Below are 7669 nucleotides of genomic sequence, written 5' to 3'. Positions count from 1 at the left end.
TTGTAGGACCATTGTGTATGGAAGAGAACACAAATAAATTATTCTTGATCATGTTGATCTCTTTATACCCAAAGTATTACTTTATATCTCTATAGAAAATAAAACTCCTCAGTGTTAATAGACATGTGAAATAACCATATCATTTTGACTTACATTTTCCTACTTTAGCAATTAGGATTCAGAAGGTCAGAACTCGATGCCCTCAAGATAGAATCTGAACCTAAATACAAAATATTGTGCATAATATATGAACAAATTGTTCTAAAATATTGTGCAGGGTGTACACTACCTGTCTCCAACCTTCCTTTGTGTTATGATTTTGGTCACCTTTTGTGTCACCATTTACAATTATAAATTGCTGTGGCAAAATTTAGCATTCTAATTCACTATGCTACCTGTCATGATAATAGTTGCAGGCTCTGGCCAACATCTGGATGGTGAAACAGATTTCTGAAGTCTCTCAACTCTGTTATCCTGTGTATGTATGAAAAACTTAGAATCATCAACTGACCACAAGCACCACAAAGAACAATTTGCAAGTCAAATATAACTGCTAGTTTGAGAGCCACGGCAGTAAAGTACTCTAGGATTACACAAGTGACTATTTGTTAGAGGGACTAAAGCTGAAGGCAGTTAAAAGTAGTTTTGCAATCTGAGGAGCAATAATTTATTTTTGAAATGTAGTTAAATATTTGATTTATTATACCCATAGGAGTTGGTACCATGTTCTATAACAGAATTTTACATGATTATTCTTTACTTGAGATACGTGAGGTTGCAAAAAAAATTGACATGGATGAAACCTTACAGCTTTTCTAATGGATTCAGAAAATATCAGTATTGCAACAATTCTAAGAATAGGCAAAAGCCACCGAGCATCACAATGGTCATGATATTATCATCAAGGATGCTAAGGGTCAGATGTGACAAAAACTCTTGGGTGCATTGCAGCTAAATGTAAATTTAGCTTTGAGAAGCTTTTGATGTTACATTTTATTGTTTGCTAATGTAACCCACAGAAGTCTATTACCCATGTGAGGCTAGTTTTCTTCTACAACCAACACTATTTTCTCACAAGTGATTGTTGTTCAATCAATCAGTACTGGCTTCCAAGAACATAATGTTCACAAAAATACATAAAACCTGCGGTTCTCAACAGAAGGTCAGAAAAGAGTAAGTTTGCTCCATGCACTGGTTTTCCACTTACATTTATTAGCACTCGCCATATTGAACCCATACTGGTTGTCCTGTGTGTCAAACTTGTACTTCAGGTGTTCAATTTACACTTTTTTCCCACTTCACGGCACCATTGACCATTCTGTATATTGTCCTTCTTTAAAACAAATGGGTAAGTAATGATTAGTAACAATATGATATACCAAGATTTAGGCAGTGTGTGAATTTCAGATGACAATTTATCCTTGTGTTGGAAAATCTGAAAGACATTCACTGCAGTACTTCCCTCTAGCTGCTGTACAATTATGTAGAACAGCTGCTGTCTATAACTATGGATCCCATATTTGCTGTTGCGTTTTGGCATATGATAGCTGAGTGTTTTGATGACCATGGTTATTGCTTCTTCCTCTTACAGTCTAAGCAAGATTTGAGCTATTGTAGTCTTAACACCTAATTCAAGTCTTCATAGTATGTATGTGACATGTGACCTGCTTCGTGCTTGTGATTTTGGGACACATTGTTGGATATGAAGACTTCCAAAGGCACTACCTGGATCAAACCATGGTTCAAGGTTCGATGTTACTAATAGATTTGATGACAGGCTGTTATCAATCCCAGTGACAGTAAATCATCTTTGTGTATTGAGTGTGTATAGTTGGAACCAACTGTCAGAATTCTGACATGGCACTTCTACTCTAGCCTGAGAGCATTGGAATAGAAGTTTAAACTAAGACTAAATTCAGGATCTCCTCACGTTTAATAAGCCTAAGATATTATTATTGGTGATATTAACCAGGAACTTTAACAAAAATGTTGATTAATTTAGTGGAGGCCGAAAGTTATTCTTGTTATTTTTAATGGATTGGCAGACAACCTTGCTAAAAATTGCAGGAGAATCCCATAGCAATAGATTAAGCGCTGACATTATCAATGATAATTATTAGACTCTACTGTCTATTAGTGAAATTCTTTGCATATGATTTAGAATCCACCCCATGCACTGCTGTGAAAATCGAATTTGAGGTGAGGGCTTTTTCATTAGACTGAACTCTTACTTAGGGATTTTTTTTTCAAGATGACATCCCATGGCACCTGGATAGAGGTGACTCATTTGCCAGCATAAGAGAGAAACAAAATACTGTACTTGCTTCCAGCATGTTAAATGTAAATAAAGTACATTGTAAAGACATAGTTAATTCTGTTATAGTGGCATACACAGATCATTGTGCTTTGGGAGAGACAGAGTTAACGTTTTAGGTCCATGACCTTTAAGTTCACTGACCTGAAGGGTTAACTCTTTCTCTCTCCACAGAGGCTGTCAGATCTGCAGAGTATTCCCAGTATTTTCTGCGTTTATTTCAGATTTCCAGCATTCGCGGTATTTTACTTGCATTATTGTGCTTTTGACACAAATCCCAATCATTGTTGATTGGGAGGAGAGCCGACATACATGCAAAATGATTAATTCAACATTGATTTCAGAGCAACGGGTCTTAAAACGAATGCACCGCCGTCCTTGACTTTTTTTTTAAACAATCACGCCCCGCAGGGATTTCAGCCAGTTTAACCCTAACTTGGAATTTCTATTTGAAATATAAATCACAGCTAATTCATTTCCCCCCATGCTTTCAAATCTAATTTTAACGGCAGAGCCATTTGAAGTTTATGTTTCCAGCACTAAGAAGTTTGAGAAATGTACCGATTATTGTCTGGACAGACATAAGACGCGTTATTGGGGCTGCCCCCCACGTCCATCCAGGGGTGAAAAACACTGCTCCGACATTAGGATGGGGGCAGTAGTATAGAACGATTCGGCAGCATACACAGCGTAAGGTTTTTTAGCGGCTGGTTTTTAAATATATAATTCTTAAATAATACCAATTACTTGGAGCATTCGATAAAGGAGTGTCACTTTTACTCTATAGTACATACTCGCTGATTTGCTGTCTCCCGCACTCTTAAGCTCAAAATGAGTGTTTACTGGTGGATATAAGCACGTATCTCCTCTCCAAAACTCATAAAAGGGTAGAAGCGAAAGCAGATTAAAACCATATGAACTGGGATAAATCCCTGCCGATCAACGGATGTAATCTCCTTTGATTCCACCAGATATATTTCCCAACACGAACATATCCCGGTTTATTTAATTCTCTTTGTCTGCTTATAGCAGCTATTCTGCTCAAGCCCATATCTCAGCGGGCAATCTCGTAAATCGATAGTTCCCAAAGTCTTCTGCCCTGCGAGATTAATCAGAGAAGTGAATGTTGTATTTAGCCCCTCAATATAATAAGGTCTTTTTTTTACTGTACAATGCCATGCTTTGATAATATTATTCCATGTTAGTGGTTGATTGAGATGTTTGTTCTTGCTCTCGTCTGTTTATAATCCGTTTTTGTTACTTTCAATTACTTTTTTTTGCCTGGATTAAAGGCTTAATTTTACATCTTTCTGAAATCATCTCCGGTAAAGCTGTATTCGTACAGGCGAATGACCACGACTATTATCAAGCAGAGAAATATGTCAAAGTTGTTAAAATATGCATATAAAAATTTCTGTAACGGCACTTTCACAATGAATACGTGTGCTTCCGTCTATACGTTTTGACCAGATCGGTGGTTTGGTCCTTTGAACCGATGAGAAGTTTTTAAATCAAACACCAATGTACAACTTTTTAGGATTTTATCAAACGCAAAATGTAAATGTGGTTTTACAATTAATCACGGATCCATCTGTAAATTCTGGAAAGAAGTGTTCATTTTCCTATCATAATATCCTAAACTTTGCACAGCACCATTTGATTTCGGTACACTGAATCTTGGGCATTGCAATCGCGCACCGGAGCCACCTTAAATAGGATTCCTTGCGTTTGATCTTTTGCACATGATACGTTGCAAAGCCACCATCTTTCCTATTTCCACTCCTTAAACATCCCTGCGCTTGCATTACACATAAAGCCAAGCGAAAAGTACCGCTCTCTTAAGCGTTGTTCAGGTTGAGCTACTCTCACTGCACCTCCAAACACTTCCAGAGAAGCATGAGTGACAGGGGTACCTGTGAGGCGCGAGCTGTTCTGGGAGGTGTAGTTCCAACGTAACAAGGAGAACGCCAAATCCCGAGGTGCGGTGCGAGATTGCGCTGCTGGGGCCGCCCCCCTTCCCAATGATTGGTCAGTTCGCTTACTCATCTGCATAGTTTTTCAGCCAGTCACGGGGAGGCGAATGCTGCTGACGTTCGGGTCGGAGGAAAGGGGCGGTAGAGCGCATGGCACCTTAAACCCCGCCCAGCCTGGGCAGACATTCCCCTCCGACGTCACGTCCGATTCGCTCGACTCGGTTGTCAAGGCAGCGAGCCGGGCGACCGGAAGCACGGTGCGGGCTCAGCACCGTCCGTCACCCTTGGAGACGGCAGCGCTGACCTCGGCGGCAGCGGATCTTATTCCACCTCTCATTCACTGCAGAGGGGGCAAGATGAACTATTCCCAACTAGTTAGCGTCTTTAAAGCGGGTATATAGCGCAAAGCGGAGCGTCCCGACCTGCGGGGGTAAGTCACTCACTTGCTGGTGTGTATTTTCGGTCCAGGGCAATTTTTACCCTCCGCTCCTGACTTGTTTTCTTTCTTCCCGTGCCTATTGGCAACTGACATTTGCTTAACGTTGGAAAATGGACTGTCATTTAAAAAGAAAGCCGAATTGTTTATTGTAGCGCGATGGTTATTTATTTTTTCAAAGTTGATTGCAGTGAATGCCCACGCCTCACTCCGACATGTTAAAGTTTTCTCCAGTTGGGGGGTGTGTTAGTTAAAAAATAAAATGCCATAACGGAATCCCATGTACATTATATGGTTTCTCCTCCACGAAAGGAAGCCAACAGTTATGTTCAGCTTTGGAAGCAAGGTGCAGTTTTACTTGCCGCACGGTTATCACAGTGCAGTCTTTGCTTGTAGCCAACTGCTCCTTGGCTGGGAGGCTGCTGCTGGTGGCGGTGGTGCTCCTCCTTTACACACATGCTCAGGGGCCCAGCCGTCAGAGGAAACTTACTCCTTGAAATTCGTGACCTGAAATTGATTGCGATCGGCAGGTTTGCCTTGAGGAAGCCGGCAGTCCATCTGTGTGCGTGCGTGTGTATTACGCTGACAAACAAATATACAGACGATGCCGTGTTAGTAAATTCTTAGCAGCTTGGTTTGTGTACCCCCCCCCCCCCCCCCCTCGGAAAACAAAGCAAAAAAATTACAGGAACTGTGGTTGGCCTTTAGGTTAATTGAAAGCATATCAGCATAATTTTCTAAATAAAATAAGCTGTTTTCCCCAAACCTGTACATCGCAAGTAATTCGTTGCAAATGCCCGCCTCAGATTCGTAAAATTACGATTATGCTTTCTACGGTTGCACTGGAAACGTATTTTCCTGCAGGGAATTAATGAACAAGTATAATATTTGAACCTAAATAACCTACTTAGATTATTTTTGCTACATTTGTTTTGTCAATGTAACAATTGGATACATCAAAGACATTAAATTTTGTAATTGCCGTCTTGGTGAATCAGGTTTTATCTTTCAAACATATGAGGTAACCTACTGAATGGCATTTTCAGGATACAATCTTTTAATTGTAAATGTGAATTGTTATTTTGCCATTAACCCTGGAAATGGATAGCAACGTGTATACATTCACTTAATTTATAGCTATCCTGAAAATCATCACCATATACAGTTCTTCATTACCAAGGATTTTTGAGCGGCTATCTCACAGGCCCTTCCTAGTTTTGCAAGCTAGAAATGAGACAACAATTGAAATCGGGAGTGATCATTAATAATGTATCAGAATTTATTGGTCTATTTTATTTTATGGTGACACAATTTTGATTATTCGGTAAATTAATTTCCATATATAGTATTTGCCTTTGTATATGTGTATTTATAGAATTACTGAACAAAATTGATGTTACTTCTATACATGTTCAAAGTCACAATCGACATAATGCAATATAATTCATTAATTTCTGTAGAAGTGCAATCAATTTCTTAGGCTGGAAATTACATTGTTATGCAAATTAGTGATGAAATGCTGTATCCAGACAGTGCCTCTTGTCTTGAAATTTCACTAATTTTGACAGCGTCTTTGATATTCAAATAGATTTGGGAGAAGAAATCACTATTAAAAGTAAAACAGAATGTACCATATTTGAGTCATTATTTTGTATTGCTGCAACATTTATTTTGGGAAATTGTATAATGAGAAGTTGTAAAACCAGCAAATATTATTACAACACTTATCACATAGCTTTCTAATCAGAAATGTAAACTTATTAGTGCCTATATTTCTTGTGTTCATACTCGGTGTGTGTCAGTTCGTTGTTGAAAAAGCTTCAAATAGAGGTCCTGGATTTCTGGAAATGTTTATTGATTCTAACTTTCTTCCCCAACTATCTAAACAGTTTACTTGTGTAAATTGCATCTACAGCAACAAATTCTGTAACAAAGACATACAGTGAACAGTCATCTCTGTGGTGGTAGAAGTAGCTATTAACCTATCACAGGTAGTAGAATGCTTGTCTCGCAAAAGAATGGTAGTAGGTTCAAATGATAGTTAAGCCTGTCAGTCGCATTTGCCTGCCACTGCTTGAGCTTCATCAGTTCTCAGCTGGGTACAGCAGTCCTGCATTCAAAGATGAAATTGAAATGCCCTATATCAAACTGTAAACTTGGCTTAAGGCCTTGCACATCCTGATCTCGTACCCGAAATGTGCATGACAACGTAAAGACACTTGAGGAGAACTAAGTACAAAATAATTGAACTAAAACTATGTAAAAACATAAATCTCATAAAACGAATGCCTAGCATTAAAAAACACAGAAATGTGTTACAGACAAGCCTGTTTGAAGATGTATCTTTTTATCCTTTCAGACAATCATAAAGTGCTTCTAAGATGCGCTTACAAAAGTTGTTTGTTGGTTTTATCATGGATGAAGAGGTAAGGCTGCCCAACTGAAACCAATTTGTCTATTTTGGAAAATTTACAGTTTCAAAAATTCTAAGGATAATTAAAATTAAATGTGTGTATTTCTTTGTAAAACTTGAGAGTACATGCATCCAGTATTTACTACAATATTGTTTGTCTCCATATTAATCCGAAACAGTTGAAATTTAATTTATTTTCTGTTTATTAATGGTGGGTTAGTTGCATGAAAAATAAACATCTATATGTATTACCCCTCATTTGTATTTCAGCAGTTTTGAGATGGATCATATTCTTACAACATAATGGAAATATCAAATTACCTTGAATGTAGTAGTTATTCTTGAACAATTGAAATTATGTTGCAGTTTTGTAACTTTTGAACAACACTGCTACATTGCACAATACTTTATACTTGAAGGTATTCATTTAAAATTAAAAGCTTTGTTTAAAGTATTAAGTTATAGATTGGAATGAACACCACCACAAAGTTAAAGGTAATATATCTATTAAATATGCTGCATAACAATGGCTG

At 38.1% G+C, this 7669-nt stretch overlaps 1 long non-coding RNA gene across 9 annotated transcripts in view; it reads left to right on the top strand.

Annotated features, from left to right (window-relative positions):
• The first annotated feature begins 4522 nt into the window (after window positions 1-4522).
• The window catches only part of LOC119971332, a 508049-nt gene continuing 504902 nt past the window's right edge, over window positions 4523-7669 (top strand). For 8 of the 9 annotated variants that reach the window (XR_005461813.1, XR_005461817.1, XR_005461809.1 and 5 more), the window contains exons 1-2: window positions 4523-4717; window positions 7083-7149. This is a non-coding gene — a long non-coding RNA (uncharacterized LOC119971332). The remainder of the gene's footprint in view (window positions 4718-7082; window positions 7150-7669) is intronic. The other variant, XR_005461812.1, reaches the window with a different exon arrangement.

The sequence above is a fragment of the Scyliorhinus canicula genome, chromosome 9 (genome assembly GCF_902713615.1).
Source record: "Scyliorhinus canicula chromosome 9, sScyCan1.1, whole genome shotgun sequence".
Lineage (NCBI taxonomy): Eukaryota > Metazoa > Chordata > Chondrichthyes > Carcharhiniformes > Scyliorhinidae > Scyliorhinus > Scyliorhinus canicula.
This window is presented reverse-complemented; position numbering and strand designations above follow the sequence as displayed.